This window comes from Petromyzon marinus, chromosome 24 (genome assembly GCF_048934315.1).
Source record: "Petromyzon marinus isolate PM22_M1 ecotype Great Lakes invasive population chromosome 24, UKy_Petmar_22M1.pri1.0, whole genome shotgun sequence".
NCBI classification, from domain to species: domain Eukaryota; kingdom Metazoa; phylum Chordata; class Hyperoartia; order Petromyzontiformes; family Petromyzontidae; genus Petromyzon; species Petromyzon marinus.
Window position 1 is genome coordinate 11,313,352 of NC_133690.1, and position 19,119 is coordinate 11,332,470.

At 48.4% G+C, this 19,119-nt stretch overlaps 1 pseudogene; it reads right to left on the reverse strand.

Moving 5' to 3' along the window:
- Positions 1–609: 609 nt before the first annotated feature.
- Positions 610–758, reverse strand: LOC116945681 (U1 spliceosomal RNA; annotated as a pseudogene).
- Between the last annotated feature and the right edge of the window lie 18,361 nt (positions 759–19,119).

A 19,119-nucleotide genomic window follows, 5' to 3' on the forward strand; every position in this document is an offset into this window, starting at 1 on the left:
AAAGAATTGGTCACGCCGCTTTTTGCAGCGGTGCACGAATAACAAACACTCAGAAACATTCATCACGTACACATTATAAATATATATATTCCTTTTCGGTCCCGTGTTATTAATGCGTGTGTTGCGTTTTTACTATTACAATTATGACACACTGAATCCCACACTCCGAGGGGACAGAGGCGATGCAGCGTTTTTTTGACCCATTTCAGGGCGTAGCGTGCAATGGGCGCTCGCGTTCCCCATTACAGGTCTGGCGATCCGTGCTGGTGCGCGTTCCGCTTCTTCTCTTCACGATCACCCGCGTGGCTCGCGTTGCGATCGCGAGAGCTCCTGCACCCACCGCCGGCACGCTCACCGCTGCCCGTTCGGTCTGAACCGGCTGCGCGCGGCTTTTTGTGAATGGAGTCGCTGTCGTCGCCGTCGCTGTTGTCACTGTTGTTGTTGCTGTCTGCCTGTAACTTGCCACTGCAGGGGGGGGGGGGGGCAAAAGGCATCCCCCTAATTTTCTTCCACTCCTTCCGAGTGACCACGGACACCTGCGCTGCAGTATCGCTGCTGTCTCTCCTCTGCTTCTCTTCCCTTCTCTCTCTCTCTTCTTTTTTTTTCTCTCGCAGTCCCCCCACTAACACAAATTATACAGTGGAGTCTCCCGCATTTGGGGAAATCGCAGGGGTCAACCCACCCGCAGTGCGATGGATGAGCCTCGCCCTGGGAGGACCACCTGAGTGATCACGGTGCCTGCCCTGTCAGGTAAGTATCTCTCTGATCCCTCGTCAGTCGTTCTCACGTCGTGTCCCGCCCGTTTCCAATCGATTTGTTCGAACTGAACGACGGCACCCATTATGAAGAGGTGGGGGGGGGGGGTCTGCACGGAATGAGGCCCCCTTGACCTGTTACACGGTGGCCACAGCGCTGCACCCATTGAGAGAGTTTCAAAGGCTCTCGTAGGATTACTTCTTCGCGGGTGGCTCAGAGGTCAGGGCACTGAACCGGCGCCAATGAAACCCTGGGGTTCAAATCCGGTCAGCCACCCGTGGTGAAACTGGGTGTGCTTAGCGTGGTGGTCATTTGACTGTCGTCCCCGGTCTGGTTCAGAATCAGAATATTTATTTATATTGGAAGAATCTGATGAGCTATGAAGCTCTTTTTCAGGGATGTTCAGTAGGGGGCGGGTAAGAACGTTACAACGACCAACAGCACAAACACACGATGGGAATGCAGAGTACAAGAAAGGTAAAGAAATCACCCAAACGCATGCAAATGAAACTAAACGATCCCAATCCTACCAGGCAAAGCCCGCTGAGGTATTAATTTATTTTCAGAAGCCACATGGCCACAAAATGTCAGCTCAAAAAAGTGGCCCATCATTTGGAAATTTATAGCACCCAAAATAATCAGAATAATCTCACTGCATGTTTCTCAATGTGGAGGGCGAAACCCGGAGGACCTGGTTACCAGTATCTGCGACGACGACAACAACAACAATAACTATAATAATAGCTTTAGATTTTCCACTTTTAATTTGGCAAATAATTCCAGCTAAAACTCAAATGTAAAGTTTTCCTTTTATCGCCATGTGACGAATATCCCAATAACGGGGCACGTGGGGACATTGGGGTGATGTTATTGCGGAGAAGACATATAAAGACCAATACAAAGATCCCCCGTGTAGCCTTGACAGACTGTCAAGGCAAATTCTGTATTACAGGCACCTATGAAGGCCAGCACGGTACACAAAGATAAATATATGTACTGGATATACACACACTGACCTCCATTCTCTGTTTGCACATACATATAAGCATCACATTAGTCATTGGTCTAATGGCTTTTGGGACGAACGCCTGCATCGTATGAGGAAGAGGTTGCTTGAAAATATTCTCAAAATTGGTTCTGTGATTCATATTCTTGGTTCTTTCGGTAAAGTCACCACGTCGAAGGGAAACAATAACATAATAAAAATATAAAACAATAAATTCTCACGACGTTTCGACTGCAACACAAGCAATCATCATCAGGTGACTTTACCGAAAGAACCAATAATATGAATCCCTGCAGTCACGAAAGCTTTAAATCAAAATTTGGTTCTGTGATATAAATTTTCGTGGGGCTGTTGTTTAACATGAGGTGATGGACTGCTTTGAGAGGGCTTCTGAGTGGACACGCCGAGTCACGGCACGACACCAACATGACAATTGAAGGAATTTCCATTAAACATGAAGAGGAAAATATAAAGCCACGTCGGTCAATCACAACGGCTCAATAAATAGAATATGTTGATGTGTGGTGTCCACATTTTACCCCATCACAAGTCAGTTGTTTATTCAGCCTATATTTAAAATAAAAACAATCTAATGTGATCCTTGAAATATGAACAGATGTGTACAATAACAAATGTACGTGTGCAATGCCAACTCGGATTTCGAAAGGAAAGATGCTTACGATCAATTTCTGCAAGTCTGCTTTGCTTATAGACACGTACAGGCAATGCGTCCTTTTTCCGTAATGGTGCTTAGATTAGAATTCCATTTCCTATTGCACTAATTGGTAATCTTATCAGTGCCGCTAGAATTTGGTAAAAGTTCAGAATGCGCTGCTTCTCTAGAGGGCATTTGAAAATTAATGGGGGTGGGGGGGAGGGGCCAAGCAAGCATTCTGAAGTCGGAACATTTTAAAGGACCCATGAAACTAACTACCTGGTAATACTGCAAGCTGGGGGAGATGCGTACCCACTTCTAAATAGCACGATCATTTACATTACTGGTGAAGAACTCACACCGACACTCTGTGAATGCCCACGAGGAGTGGGCATGCCGAGGCATGAATGTGTAGGTGTTCGCGGTTGTGCTGTACACTTCACGTGGCCTTAACGTGCACATAGCCTGGCACAAGCGCCGTGGTGACGTCGCCACTTAATGGCGAATGGCGGTTGTTGTTGCTTTTCTAATATTGGGGGAAGCTGGCGTACAGATTAGTTCGCTGTCCTTCCCCCGCACCCCCCAATACCACGGTTAGCTACGTACGGTACGAAAGAACTTCAACATACACACACACTGCATCGTACTCTGATGTGTTTTCGGGTGAGAGACCGCGTGTTGTCCAGCACAATGCCTGGCGTTGTACACCGCATAGCCTGGCGGTGGTAGCTAGGCATGTGCATTCAATTGTTTTAGTCACTTGCAGTTTACCAGCTGCTTGGGATACTTTTTTCCAAATTGACAATTTTCATTGGACCTCTACATCAATTTTCATTGATGTAGATGTTTACCCCGAGCCCTCATTACTTTGATAGTGGCATTGTCTTTGAGCTGAACGCCTTTTGGCGTCATGTGGTCTAGCACCAATTGAGACTAGGCTCGAAAGAAAGCTGTTTCTGGTGTGGACCAATCAGTTTCAAGAACAATGCATATATTATCAGTGTGTTTTTTGTTTGCGTTTTGACTGCAAGTACTGTGGTTAATGCAGACATGAATCCTTGTAAAAAAGGTTTTAGTTTTGTTGCCAGAAAAAAGGGGGAAACCCCTATTATTATAAATTAACAATTGGTTAAAATATTGATGTGCGTTAATCGTCCATTTTTTTCTTTCATATAACCATGTTGGGTCAGGCTAGGGGGTACTCGGTTGAAATTAAATTCAACAAACGGTGGTAACAATAGCCAGCAATAGGTTGAGAGCCACTGCTCTAGAACACGCTGCTGCTGCTGCGTGTTTATATTCAAGGTCACCCTGACCTTCGGCAGATCGTGAGGTGAGGTCAGAAAGGTACGGCAGGGCTGCGTCTTTGAAATCTGGATTCGAATATCATTTAGCTCGATATAGACGTTCAGTTCCCTGCCGTTCCCGTTGAAGAGAATATAAATGTAACACGCGTGATCCAATTCGGAGGGGGCCTTAAGCAATTCATTTTCTTTACGAGCAGTTGAAACACCTTTGCCATAAAAACGCCGTCTAATTAGTTAAAGGCAGCATGTAGTGGCAACACGACTAATTAGGCTCTAAACTCATTAGGTGGGTAACGTATCTCTGCACAAGGTAATTGCTTGTGGGTTGTTTATTATTATTGAAAGAAAGGCAAACTGAAATGTTTTGTGAAGGCACCAAAGAGACACATCGACCGTAGTTCGACGTCATCGCAGCAGCAGCAGCAGCAATGGTGGCAACATGGGTGAGCCTTCATCGAGCAGTGGCTGGACCATGACTGCTGCTGCTGCTAAACCATCGCGTGAACTCCGGTCATACTCGCAGCAGCGGATTTTGGCTGACCATCGAACAGAGACGGTGGTCACCGCGTCGCGCGCTTTCAGGTGCGCTTCTGTGACCGTCTGGAATGCTCCTCCTTTCGATATTAAGAAGCCGTCGGAGCTATGCACTTCTAAATCTAGTTTGAAAACGAATTTCTTTGCAGCTGCTTTTTGTGTTAGGTATGTTGTCCTTCTCCCGCACCTTCGATTGGCACGGTTAGCTACGTACGTTGAAAAATTAGCTCAAAATATATGAATACATGTTCAACTGATTGTGAATTGCTCATTGCCACAAACTCGATTTGTAATAACTGCAGAGACGATGCGATCGACAACATTGACAACTACAGTGATGCATTCAACTCGCTGAGTTCTGAAGAGGCCGTAATGCATTTACCAAACCTTTAAACTGCCTCTCACTCTCTGTTATCAATGCGGCAATTGCCAATAACTTTGGAGCAAATGTGGAAGCAAAAGCTGTTCAACATACACATATATATGTACAGTATATATTACAAGGAAAACAAAGCTGTCTCCCCCTCTACAAATTAGCACAGAGAGCAGCGCTCACATGTAGTTACTGCCCTGCGCCAGTGGTCAGAGGTTTACTCATCACATCAACCATTCACGGTCGATAAAACAGGTACGACTTTGTGGGAATTCAACCCTTGGTGGTTGTGGCACTGCACGGCTTGTGCTGCTGTACTGCTCTCCGATGTGCTTTGGTGGTCGTACCGCGTCGTCCTTCGAGATTTCGCTTCGGCGTGTTGCGGCTCTAAGAACGTGGGTGCGAAACGTCGGACATCGTGCAGAACACCGAACGCGGTACCGCTCGAAAGCTCGTCGGAGAGCGGCCGTTGCCCTCTTGACCCGAACTGGACGACGCGATAAGAAGTGTGGAGTTTCTAAGAGTGGATGACCACGGTACACCGGCAGAGGTGAGCGCTTACTTTGGCTCGAAGCCGCGAGACAACCTTGACGCTCGCTCGACTTAGTGAAGACCGTTCAGTCTTCTTAAAACGTCAAAAACAACTTACTGAAGTCGTAAAAATAAACCCCCACACATCTCTCATCGTATCGCTGAGGGAGGACGCTCGCTTTGGCCCGCGAGATAAAATCATTATATCGTGGACGCTGCCCCGCTTCCCCGTGGACGCTGCCCCGCTTCCCCGTGGGTGCTGCCCCGCTTCCACGTGGACGCTGCCCCGCTTCCACGTGGACGCTGCCCCGCTTCCCCGTGGGTGCTGCCCCGCTTCCACGTGGACGCTGCCCCGCTTCCACGTGGACGCTGCCCCGCTTCCCCGTGGGCGCTGCCCCGCTTCCACGTGGACGCTGCCCCGCTTCCACGTGGACGCTGCCCCGCTTCCTCGTGAGTGCTGCCCCGCTTCCTCGTGGACGCTGCCCCGCTTCCACGTGGGTGCTGCCCCGCTGCCCCGTGGGTGCTGCCCCGCTTCCTCGTGGACGCTGCCCCGCTTCCTCGTGGACGCTGCCCCGCTTCCCCGTGGGTGCTGCCCCGCTCTCTGAGTCTCATCAATGTACAAAGCTCGGCGAGCGCCTTTGCAGAACGGTTTAACAGGGATTGAAGAAAGATCAAAACACGGCAAGGCGAGCGGCGGGTATCGGATGAGACGGGTATCGGATGAGATCTCTTCTCTGCCGTGTGCCTCATAACCCTCTTCAGGAAACGCTCCGCGTGATGAATGAGCAGCTGAGGCGACACCACCAAGTCTGCTGCACAGCTGTAACTCCGGGGAGGACTCGGAGCACGCTCAAGCGATTAATTCTCTTTTTTTGGGGGGTTGGAGGACGAAATGGCATTAATGGCTGCAATATCCAGTAACACTAAAGCGAGGTTTTATTTTCTAAATGATCAACTGGCGTGGAAGAGGCCCAGCGCTTGCACGTGCTATGCACGCCGTCGCATTTGACGATAATGAAGAACACACGACGTGCTGGCACCAACAACCCGCGCGCGAGCTTCGTGCTGATGCTGATGGTTAGTTTTTGCTGGGTGGTTTTTTCTCTGTGTGTGTGTGTACATATGTGGGGAGCGGTGGTGCAGCGGTTAGCGCTGCGCTGCGCTACGAACCCGGCGACCCCAGTTCGATTCCCGCTCACGGCCACCAACACCGGTGACGATTATCTGAACCGGTCGTGGGCCTCCTCTAGGGCGTCTCGGCCTCCAATGAGTACCTGGTGCGGCGTGTAAACGTCGCAAACTGGGGAGACAAAGGCGGCCGGGCGTGGTGCTGGCCACCCACCCCCCCTCGTGCGCCGTTCCGGCCTTCATAGGTGCTGCTCGCTAACAGCACTTGCCCCAACAGTCTGTCAGGCTATACGCGGGATCTTTGTCATGTATGTATAGAAACGTTGCAATGCATCGAGGATCTGCTTCAATGTTCCAAAACGAGCCATCGTCCAAACGTTATTTTCCAGGTTTTGTTGGTTGCTTTTAAATGTCATCAGCAGCCACTGCTGGATGAAGACCGCCACACTCATCAGGAGCCAGGGTTTATCCACTGCTGGATGAAGGCCACTCCGCTTCACCGCCCATGCCTCGCGATCCGGTGCTGCTCCCATCCGTCCCTCTCCTGCACGTGAACTGATCTTGTCGCTCCATCTCCGCGGTGGTTCGTCCCCTCTGAGACGTTTCCCACCTTTGGCTGCCATTCCCCCCACCAGCCTTGTCCGTTGGCCATCACCCCGTCCCGTGACGTGTCCTGTCCCAATCCCATTCAATTTCTCGTCATTAAACACGAAGCTCTTGACCACAAATGAACCACAACACCTCGCTGATCTCTGTCAAGGAGCATACTCCATCATCACGCGAACCCCGCTCATCCTCACAGCAGCAGCAGCAGCAGTGGCTTTTGCCTCCTAGCCATCAAACAAAGAATGGCACTGGCCTAGCGCGCTTTCAGATGCGCTTCTGTGGCCGTGTAACGATGGTGAAACAACGCTCCTCTACCCACATTTCTCAGCCATCGCAAAAGCCAGGCCATGAGGCGTTTACGTGTGCAATGGCCGAGATAACAGACAGCTTCCCTGACACAAGTGTACGGTAATATTGCGTTAGATCGCGTAAATATAAATGTGTCGTTAAACCCGCCACCACCCGACACAGCAAATTAGTAAGGTGTGTCACGTAAACAGAACGTGGCCAATTCGTTACGAGTACAGCACACCGGTGTGTTGGAGATTAAATCCACAACATTTACAACGAGCTTCATCAGGCGACAGCCAGATTTGTGGAGAAATCCTCCTGTTTTTAAAAAAAAAACCTACATTATGGATTATATTGGTCGCGAAAGCCTACGTATTAACCTGACAAGTGTACGGTCAGACAAACAATCAGTTTTCTTTTCAGTTTCAGTTTATTTATTTTGGTATAGCCCTGTGAGCCATTCGGCTCTTGAATCGGGTGCAACCACAACAAACAAAAAAACAAAAAACACGAACAAGAAAACATCTTAAAGTGACTTTGTGACTGTGCAAAGAGAAAATCCAGGAAAAAAACAGCAAAATATTCCTGAAAAAAGCACCGTACACCAACGCTGTGTGCAAAAATCCCCGTGGGATGCAAGTCAAACAACAACAACAACCACAAGAAATCTTAGATTAAGGCCATCAGTCTAACTCCGTACTACAACAAAACAAACATGTCCAAACCAAAAAACTTTTCGAAATTCACCAAAAAATAAAGCCATAATTGCAACGTAACAGTGATCATAGGGACTGTGACCGAATTTTTACAATAAACTACATAAATAACATGTAACACCAAATCCTAGAGCCATAGCTGGCTGCATGAGTTTCTCCACAACAACAGAAGCATCAGTCAGAGTATCACATTTTTCAATGCACCTTTAAGATCAGCACGCTAAATCAAAATACAAATAATACTTTGCAGCGTGATCCGGAGCGAAACATTTTATTCTATTTTACGCCAATGAATAGCAGTGGCAGCTAGGGGTGTACAACTCCTCTAGAGCAGTTTTGAGAGAAGATCTCATTGGTAGCGATTCAAGTTGCAGTTTATTGGCAATAGCATTCCAGACCCTGGGGGCATCAATAGCAAAGGCCCTTCCTCCAGTTTTTGTACTCAATAGGGAATGTGAAGCTGGTAAATGAGCGAAGACCTGAGGTCACATTTGTTCTTTGATACAGAGAGGAGATCCAGCAGGTAGTCTGCGGATTTTTTTGTAAGTACATCGTGAATAAATAAGATCTGGTGCACAAGCCGTCGAGCATTAAGAGATGTTAAGTTTGACCCAATCTAGAGATCACAGTGGTGAGTCCTATATGGGCAGTTCAATGTAAATCTTAAGGCCGAGTGATAGATGGAATCAAGCTTCTTCAGTACAGTACTTGGGGCTGATTTATACACGATGTCACAGTAGTCAAGTAGATGTAGTATGGTAGCTTTTATCAATTACAAACGGAACATTGGGGGGAAGCAGTGCTTGTGTCGATACAGAAAACCAATTTTTATTTTTGCCTTTTTACCAATATAATCAATGTGATCTTCAACATTTAATCTTCAAAATTTTCAAAATTCAGGAAGCAGGCCAAGGCCTCCCGTTGGTGCAGAGGCCTCCACAGTATTTGGTCGGGAGGCAAATATTGAAAGGTATTGGTAGGAAAGATTTTAAAGGTAAAAAAAAGTCGGAAAGCGAGGGCTGCACCGGAGAAGGGCGGTTGAGAACCGTCGGTGGAGAAGGGTCAGGAAGGGCCGAAGGGAGTGGGGTGATGGAAGCTTCCATAGAGGGGGCTTGGCAGATATAAAAGGAGACAGCGCAAGGAGAGGGGACGTTCGAGAGGAGACGGAGCTCAAGCCTCAAGAACCAGCCCTGGGCATCGTTGGTGCTGTGTCTGAATAACGGTGTCGGTGTCAATACGCGTAGGTTTTGTATTTTGCGAGTGTTCGAGTGTTTCCTGTAACCAGGTGTGAGAGCTCAAGAGACCGGGACGAGTCTCGTTTTGCAACAGTGACTTGGGTCACCCAAAATGAACAAAATAAATACGAAAAACAACAGCAATGAAGCTAAATAAAATTCAGGGCAAAAAAAAACACAACCATCAGTGTACACGTCTGGTTTTTAGAAGAAAATGGTAAAAAAAATCACGGTGTGCAAAAAATATTTGTCAGAGGGATGCAACTCAGAATCCGAATATTTATTCATATAAACTGGAAGAATCCGATGAGCTGAAAAGCTCTGTGTTCACGGCTGTCCAGTCGAGGTGGGTCTGAACTGGAGAAGAATGCAGAACAAGGTCGACGAAGGGGACGCCAAAGGAGGGGATGCAGGCAAAGACGGCATGTGCCACTCGTTCGCAGTGCTAGGTGGGTGGTCGTCGCATCGCTTTCAGAGGCCTCCATACAGCAGTAGATCGATCATGGACGACGAACCTCATGCTGGCATTGATCTACTACACGTTTTCGCGTACGCAAGAGAAATTAAGTTTCAAAACGTAATCAACAGATGTTGATATTAACTCGCAGAGAATTAATGTAAATAACTCCGATCACGGACGATTTTAAACAACTCCTACACGGTATTATCGTAGGGTAGGTGGGGGGAGAGACCGTAAACATACTCTAATGTACACACTCGAAATTAAATGTGCCATATGATGAATTGTGTTTATATGCAAGTCGTGCGTAATTAGAATCGCTTTTTGAAGTCGTTAGCGGCTCAGCTTTTCCAACAACAACAAAAACAGTCGTCCATTCACGACGCCAGTGCCGCCGAGAGGTCAAATTAATTTGAACAACGCCGTTGTGTATTTATCATAGCGATGTTTAATTAAACAGGAAGCCAAGGGCGGACGCATAAACAGGAGCAGCAGCAGCAGCAGTCCCACGCGTTGCAATCACAACTCTCGCGCGCTGTTCAACCCGTGCCGCAGAAGCTGTGGTCAATCCACTGCTTGATGAAGCCCTCCCCCAAGCCGTCACCGCCCGCTGCCACCACGACGCAACAATCTACCCACAGCGCCTGCCGCACGGGATGATCGTCGCCCCATAGTTTATTTCCATAGTTCGTTTATTTGGTATAGCCCTGTGAGCCATTCGGCTCTTGAATCGGGTGCAACCGCAACAAACAAAAACATGAACAATACATTGAGTAGGTTCGCAAAAATTCGTCAAAGATTGACCGCTCCCCTTCTCCCTGTACGCACGCGGACTTTTTGCCCCCCCTCCCACCACCTGCGTACGTACGCCTGACGCACCCACCCACCACCTACGAATCCTATAGAACGGCCGATATGGAATCCACGCAGTAACCATCGAGGGTTAATAATATTAACGTGTTCGCACAAACAGATCGTCCACCGCCGTACTATCTAACTCATTTGAAGGCCAATGTAGACGAATTATTGTCGAGGCTTCACCCCCTACCCCCGTTTGCTATGCGTACACACATTGTCAGTACACCCCCCATACGCAAGCTACGCATTTGGGTTAGCCCCCCCTCCCCCCTCCATGCGTTCTTACTGAATGGATGGCCCCAAACTCAGCTGGGGGGGGGGGGGGGGGTGTGGGCGCGTCAGTCGGTCAGGTGGGGCCCCGATTTTGGTTTGCCTCCCTGGGTCGCACCCAGTGGCGATGATTTATCGCTGCTCCTCTTGCCTCATCACATGGTCGTTACGCATCACGGTCTCAAACATTTAACGCTGTAGGGGCGCTCCGTCTTCACGCAACGTAGCCACTTACGGCTCCGTAGCACCTCTTTGCAATAATTCAATTAAACAAAAATGTGGAACGTAAATGAAAGCAATGTCATAGAAATACATTTAAACCGCGTTTTAAATCCGTCTTGTCGTTGTTGTTCTTTTACACTGTTGTTGAAAACATCTCGTGATGGTTGTCAAGGGGGACCCCCGACTCGGAGCTTTCGCCACCAGGGAGGGGGGGGCAAGGCACCCCCCTGCCCCCCACGCTCATCACGCTACTGGCTCCATCCCCCCCCCCCCCACTGCGGATGTCCTCTCAGATGCATTCCGCTCCTCGGCAGCCGCTCTCTCTCTCCGTTATTCTTCACAACCGACCATCATCACCACCATCATCATCCCCTTGTAGCGACGTGTCCTGCCCTAGGGCCACTTCCATTGCTGAGCGGTTCGAATGATGCACTAAACCTGTGTGCGTTCTCCAAATCTACGCGCATCGGCCTACGTAGAACTCACGGTTGGCTACGTACGGTGCGAAAGAAGTTCGACAACATACACAAAGACGGCACTCGACTCGGAGTGTTCGCTGCTCGCAGTGGGAAGGTTGCGACGGTTGGATGGTGGACAAGTCAGCACATCATCTCTCTGGGGGTAGATAAAATGAAACGCAGCTTTGTGCAAAGTCAGCTGTGATTGTCATTTGGATTAACATTGCCCCCGATGCCCCCCCACCCCACCCCCTTAAGAATGTGCTAATTGCATAATCGGGCCAAGGTAAGTAACAGACTCGCGTTCACTTCAATCTGTATTCGTGTCGCGTGCTCCACTGTGACCAGGCGGTGGGAATGAATGAATGAAGGCGCAGACGAAGGCGCGATTATTTAGTAACGCCATCGGAGACCGCAGTGCGCTGATAGAGACCACAACTTAGTAGTTGACTATACACGTATAGATTGAAAACTCGTTTCTGTAGAACTGCTTTTTGTGCTTAGTTTGCTGTCCTTCCACCGCGCCTCCGACTAGCATGGTTGGCTACGTACGGTGCGAATGAAGTTCAACATACGTATGTTAATTTAAATACCAAAAATTACAAAGTTCACTGCTTGGAATACCTGGTGATATTGGTGGGTAGAAACGGTGCCGTCGTCACACCAACGTTAAATATCTTAGAGAGTGTTTGACGAAAGTGTTCCTACTTTAGTCGACTCGACTAAGTGAATGACTGAATTAAAGCCACGTACTCGCTTGACTCCACATCCACAGAATAAAATAACACAAATCCCAACAGCCACCGCATGATTAAAGCGGATTGTCAAGTGCGGTGAGCTGATGGTCTCAGCCCAGCTGCCAGGGACTGTTCACACAAAACAACAAACTAATTTGATTGACCCAGTTCTCCGTTCAAATAATGACTCGATGTGCTCTCTCTCTCTCTCAGCTGGCTTAAATAAAGGTCATCTATGTAAACACCTATTGCGGATGAGAGGCCGTTGAAGAGAAAACAGAAATCATTCGGTTAGGTCATTTCCCAAGAGCCGTTCTCTGACGCAAAGTGGTTCCAAATGGAGACGTCTTCATCTCGAGACACAACGCCGATAATGCAACAGGGAGGAAACGGCAAAAAACGCATTTAAACTCAGGCGCCGCCGTGGTGGTAAAGGTTAGCACATTGGCCCTGCAATACAAAGGTCAACGATCACCCAGCGCGGAGGTTCTATGCATGTTGAACTTGTTTCGCACCGTACGTAGTCAACCGCGCTAATCGGAGGTGCAGGGGAAGGACACCATAGGGTTTGCTTAAATCCCCCTGGGATCTATCCACCCAAAAGTACAAATATGTGCACCACAGTTAGCCGGTGGGCAGGTCCAGTGTTGTGGTGGGATGCGTATAAATTCATGCTCTTGAATTGCTCAGCAAACTCAGGGCGTCTTGCATCGCAGCTCATCTCAGGCATTCGAAGGGTCGCCCCCAGTGGCAGCTGTCCCTGCGTGGTACACGTGGGCACTCCTGCTGTGTTTTTAATTTCAACCGGGTACTTTGCGGGTCGTTTTTTGTCCAATTAGAAAGCGTTTGGGTCATATCGTGGTCTCGACGTTTGAAACGATGTCAGACATCATGATTGTGGTCTGGGGTATGGGGACCGAACGGATTTATTTATTTTAATGTATTTTATCTGCGATAATATTTTCTTGTTACGTGTGTGTTCTTCTCCTTATTTATGTGTTCGTTTCTTTTTGGTATTCATGAACGGAACTGGATAATTGATGTACAGTGTTTTTGGATGCAATTGCATGAATGACGCTCTATGAAATGAAATGATTAACACTGGGTGGTACAACCTGAATAGAAAAAAAAATAAACACATGGGGAGAGCTATACGGCACGATGTCCGACGTTTCGCTCCCACGTGCCGAGGCACTACCGCGTAGCCAAACCTATGACACCGTGCCAGACTGCACGCGACGCGACTCGAGGAGACATCAGCGAGCATCTCCAACGAATTGATGAATCGTCTCGTGATGACACCGATAGCACAATCGGGTCACGGCACATGGGGGGGGGGGGGGGTGGGGGTGGTTGACTTTGCGTGGGGAGGAGAAGAGGTAGAAAGCTGAAAAGATTTTTTTTTATTACTTAAAAAAAACACGAAAAGAAAGTGCTGCGCTTTTCAATCATCAGCAGGCGGATTCGCTGTGAAGTCGCAAAAAAAACAACGGAGGAGAGCAGACAATAAAAAGCGAGAGAGTGGAAGAGAAATCCGGGGGGGGGGGTGGGGGGGGGCACAGCATCTGTGACACCCACGCGCGTGGCTGGCTGGGCGGGCTCTCTGCGTTGGCGGCTAAAAGCGCCACCACAGCCAACGTCTCACCCCCCCCTCTCCTCCTCCACCCCCTCCCCGGCCTCCGCCCAGTGCTTGTATGGGCACAGCTCCCACACAGGGGGGGAGGAGGGGGCTTTGTCTCACGCCTGCCCAACGGTTACGGATACTAATTCCAGGAAAGCGCGTTGATTGACAGTGTCACTTCACCGATACACGCGTGTGTGTGTGTGTGGGTTGCGGCGAGACCGTCGCAATGACAGTCGTGACTGCTCACTGTGGTTTTTGTTTTCTCTTTACAGGGGTGTTTTTTTTTGTTGAATTGAGACGGAGAGATATTTTATTAAATGGATTTGTTTTAAATGCCTTTGCACGCCTATTGGAGTCGACGTCGGTCATGCAGGTGGTGTATCGTTGCGAATTATGTTTTTTTAGGCCGAATATACTCACATGTGTCTAGTCGCGTGCCAAGTTGCAGGCTCGAAAGCCGAGCATGCCGGTCAAATGATAATAATAGTGATGATGATAATAGCTAAAGACCTGTGTTCCTCAACGCTACCAGCAAAGCAGAATATCATTATGTAGTTTGTTTTTTAATGCGATCTTGCTGCATACAGGCTGAGAGCTCAACTAGAATATTCATACTCTTTTATTCTTTCGGTAAAGTCACGTAGAAAAAATAATAATAATAGAATACGACGTTTCGATTGCAACACAAGCAATCATCATCAGGTACAAATGAATGCGAAAACAAACATAATAAACTTGGAAATATAACAACACAGAAAATCGGCCATCAAAACAGTCAACACTCCACCTGGTTGATTACGTTGTTCCAAAGATTGCAAAATTTGAGAGAGAGACAAAACATAGACACGGAGACACACAGACAGACACACAAGCAGTGAGAGACTCACACAGAGACAGAGAGAAAACGTCTCTGTGTGTGTCTCATCCCTTTGCCAGTCCACTCCCCCTCATGGCGAAGGCTTTGGACATGACACACAAGGGGAGGCTTGTGTGCTGAAGGAAATTCAGCGTGTGGTTTTATGATGGTTACTCGTTAACGTACTAGTTAACGTACTAGTTAATAGTACAGCCCTTGCAAATGCTGGCCCACGCCACTCCTGGCAGAATGGCCTACTCGATAGCGTAGTTGGCCCCACTCTTCTACACTGGAAGAGGTGGGAGTGCCCACACTTTACCCCACGGCATGTAACCCGTTGATCGAATACGTGCGGTGAATCCCGTTTATACTGCCGGGTGGACAAGAGGCAGTGATGTAACAAGACATCAACTCGCACATTGGTTTCAAACTGCAGTGCGGGGAGATCGAATTGAACGGGCGACCTCTGGATGGCAAGGACATTCTGCTCACCGTTAAACCACGCCAGCATCGCGCGGGTTCAAGTTTATTTTAACTTCGCCGGGGCGAGAACTTAAGAGGCCAGGACAGAGTCTCTTTTGGCGAGAACGTCCCGGGGTTCACCGAGGTGTCGAAACATGCAAAACAAATAGAACTCGACACAAAAACAATCACGCCTGCATCACACCTGGGGGGAATTGAAAATAGTTGCAAAAACATAATTCACCAAAATCGGTCCCGGGCCAGTATACGTCCAGATTGAACAACTGCGCAAACTACAAAACTAAGCTGTAGAAGCATTCAACAGATATGTTTAGTGCCGTACCAATGTGTAAACAAGCAAGGATACATGTCACATGTAAGTGATGATGATGATGAGAATGATGACCAATGTCCAGTAGAAGCGTAACGATTCCATCCTCCCCTCTAGAGGTTCGATGATTTGTTTCGATTGGGCTTCTGGTGCATGTTGCCACCACTAGTGGCTGCGTGGGTCACGGGAACCCATGATAATGCATAAGAATCTAGCAAACATTCGTCATTACGCTCGCAATTCCATGCATACATCGTGAATTTTTTTTTTAAAGAGAACGCAGAGTTACACCCCCTTATGTAGGCCCAAGAGGGAATAGACAAACATCCCCCTCCAGCCTTTAACAGACTATTGGGGCAAGCGCTGTGAGTGACCACCTATGAATGCCGGAACGGCGCTCGAAGGGGTGAGGTAGTTAGCGCTACGCCAGACCACCTTTGTCTTCTCTCAGCTGTGCTGACTTTTTTTTACATACAGCACCAAATACTTATATAAAGGCTGAGCCGACCCAGGGGATGCTCGGGGCCGGTTCAGATCTACCGCCGCTGATGTTATCGGCGGCTGGGAATCGAACGCTGGCCACCAGGGTCAGCGCATCCGCTTGTGAACTATCCACCAGCACCACCACCACCACTCTCCCACGGCGCACGGCCAAATGCGACTCTCCCCGGTCGCCGTGATGGACGGCGACTGTAAGGACACCTCGACAGCTCTAATGGTCGGTGGCCACACGCACCACCTCAGTCGCAGGCGGCATCGTGAGCCATGCGAGCGCGGACGCACGCGTTGACGCATTGCCGCGACATCTGCCTCCTGCCCCCGTATACACCGCAATGAAAATTACTATTTAAAAAAATGTGATTTTTTTTTTTGCCTACGCAAACAGAAAACGATAGTTTTGTTTTTTTGTTAAAGACTCGGTAACGGCGACGATGATGAATCTGTGACTTGTATTACACCGTTTGATGTTGCCATCAATTATGCATGGCCTCCCGTTAAAGAATGCCAGCCTCATGACTTTTATACACATATATATCACGCGAAGGTAAAAGATCCCAAGGAAGTTCATCTTCACAGATGACTAGGGGGGGGGGGGGGTAGTCGAGGTGCTTGTTACTGCGCAACTTGCTGAGGCCAGCAACGCCGAGCACGGCTGCCGTTGTGCGTCTGGCGTCGATGGTTGGTCAGAGACCAACACCAGGTACTGGGTTTAGACGGAGTCACCCGAGTCGAGCGAGGTGCAGGGACAGCTCTGCGCAACAATTAACACGCCGATGCGCGTGGCTGGGAAAACAAAATCTCACTTTGCAGGAACTACGCTCGTCCGTTGTATACGATGCGCAAAATACGGTCCGTGCAGCCCTTTGTCAATCCACAGTTGGATGAAGACCTCCTCCCACACCATGTCAGTCACGGGGGCTGTTTGACCATAGCTCACAAGTCAGTGTAGGGGGCCCACCAGGACCACTCAGAACTCGCAACTGTTGTTAGCCATGGTCGGGTGGCTGGATTCAAATCGACAGCGCGCCAAACCGCTGCGTAACCGCTCTCCTAACTTTTGTGAAGAACACGCACACACACACACACACGCACGCGTATCGTGCACATACATCAAAAATCCATGTAACGTGCCCCTTGAAAGCCCGCGTTCAGTCTTTCAGATGTCTCACAAATACAAAGTTGAGGATTCAGAATGGCAGGTCTCCTCTGATCACCCATCCTCCGACCCCGGATTCGCCGGTGGTCTTAAAGACCCGGGTATCAGCAGAATCGTTCATCCCATTGAGCCCGCTGACAGCTTGCATAAGCAGGAGAGGACACATCGCCCACCTCCGCTCGCTTAAGATCACTTAAACCTCCGGCGCTGTGGCAACTTCACAATAGCTCTCTTTGTTCCGCACTCCCCCGCGTTTCTCTCGCGGAGCCAGGTCCTGGTCGTGCGAGCGTCGTCCAATCGCGCGTGACCCCCGAGGTCACGCGCACAGAGCATCCACAGTACGTTGGGTAGGTATGAAGTCTGTGTCTGTGTGTTGTCTCTGCTGGTGTGTCTACCTTTGTGTCTTGGCTTGGGTTTGTGTCACTGTGCTGTCTCTGCCTGTGTGTGTGTGTGCCTTGGTGTCTCCGAGTGTGTGCTGCTGCTTCCTCCTTGTGTCATTCACCCGCGCCGTCCTTTGATGTATACTCTCTTCATGCTAATTTGTGTCCCAATGTCTCTCAGTCCCAGCCCCGCCATCTCTGTCTATTTAAGGCCTCGACACAGAGATGCTGCTTCACTGTGTGCGTGTCTCTCCCCACGTGTCTCTGTGCTAACTCGTTCTGCTTGAATGTCTATATATGTGTATGCGGTCTGTATTCTATCACGCTCTTAAATTTCACACTTAACTTGCAATTTAGCAATCTTTGAAATAGCGTAATCAACCAGATCATGCGTTAATTGTGTTTTGACCGACCGTCTGTGTTGCTTTATATGGTTTCCAAATTTTGCTAAACCCTGTTTGATTTAGTGTGCTCCTCCGTCTCTCTCTGTATCCCCTGGTGTATCTGTGTTAATTCCCTCTACATGGGTGCCTGTATATATATATCTGCGGTTATGTGTTTCCTCTCTCTCTTAAATTTAGCTCTTCTGTACCTGATGATGATTGCTTGTGTTGCAATCGAAACGTCGTACGCTATTATGTAATTTTATTATTTCTTATTTCTACGTGACTTTACCGAAAAAAAAACAAAGAGTACGTTGGGTGTTCATTCGCGAACTTGTGCACCGTGCCATAATCAACCCGAAATGCGCCCCCACTCCCTCCCTCCCTTTCTCCCCCACAACCTCGGGCAGATCTCACAAGACAAGCGGGTTTGAGCCTGCACAGGGCTTTAGCGGGCGACCGCCACGCGTAACAGGTGTGATCGGATGCGTTGATCAAGAGGAATCCGATGAGCTATAAAGCTCTTTTTTTCACAGATGTCCTGTACGGGGCCAGAACGTTACAGCAACAAACAACACATTGCGAGTGAAAAGTATAGGAATGTTACGCAAATAACCTTAAAGAATATACAAATAAAACTAAACTTTTTGTTTTATTTTACTTGGTAAAGCCCAATAGTGCAGTAGAAATCCGTCGTTGTACGCTATTTATAATCGCCAAAATCTCGTGCTGCTCTCATCCACTAATCTGCACTGACCATGCCGGTGAAGTATGGTTAAATAACCCCCACGACCTGCGCCGAGTGGTCAGGCCCTCTCATCCAGCAGTGGATTGTAAAAGGGCCGTACCCGTGTGTACACAAGTGGACGTGTGTGGTACGTGGAGCTCACCCAGTACATGCAGGCAGGTTTGGTCTTGATGGCAATGTCTCATTGACGGGCAATTTGCTGCAGTTGTTTAGATGAATGTTTACTCCCCCTCAACAAATGGAAGATAGGATACACAATATACAAAAAAATAATACAAACCTAATCGGTACAATTACACGCATGTATGCTTACATGTTTGACTCCAAGGAAAGATAGACAATGTACTCTGTGTTATCAGTCAGGTTCAAAGAAAATAACAAAAAAAACTACGACGTTGTTTTCTTTGAATCCATCTACGTGGCTTTACCGAAAGACCCAAAGAATATAAAATCCTGCAGTCACGAAAGCTTTAAGTCAAGACAATACTGTAATAGAGTATGTTGACAATAACAATATTTGATTCTCCATTCAGAA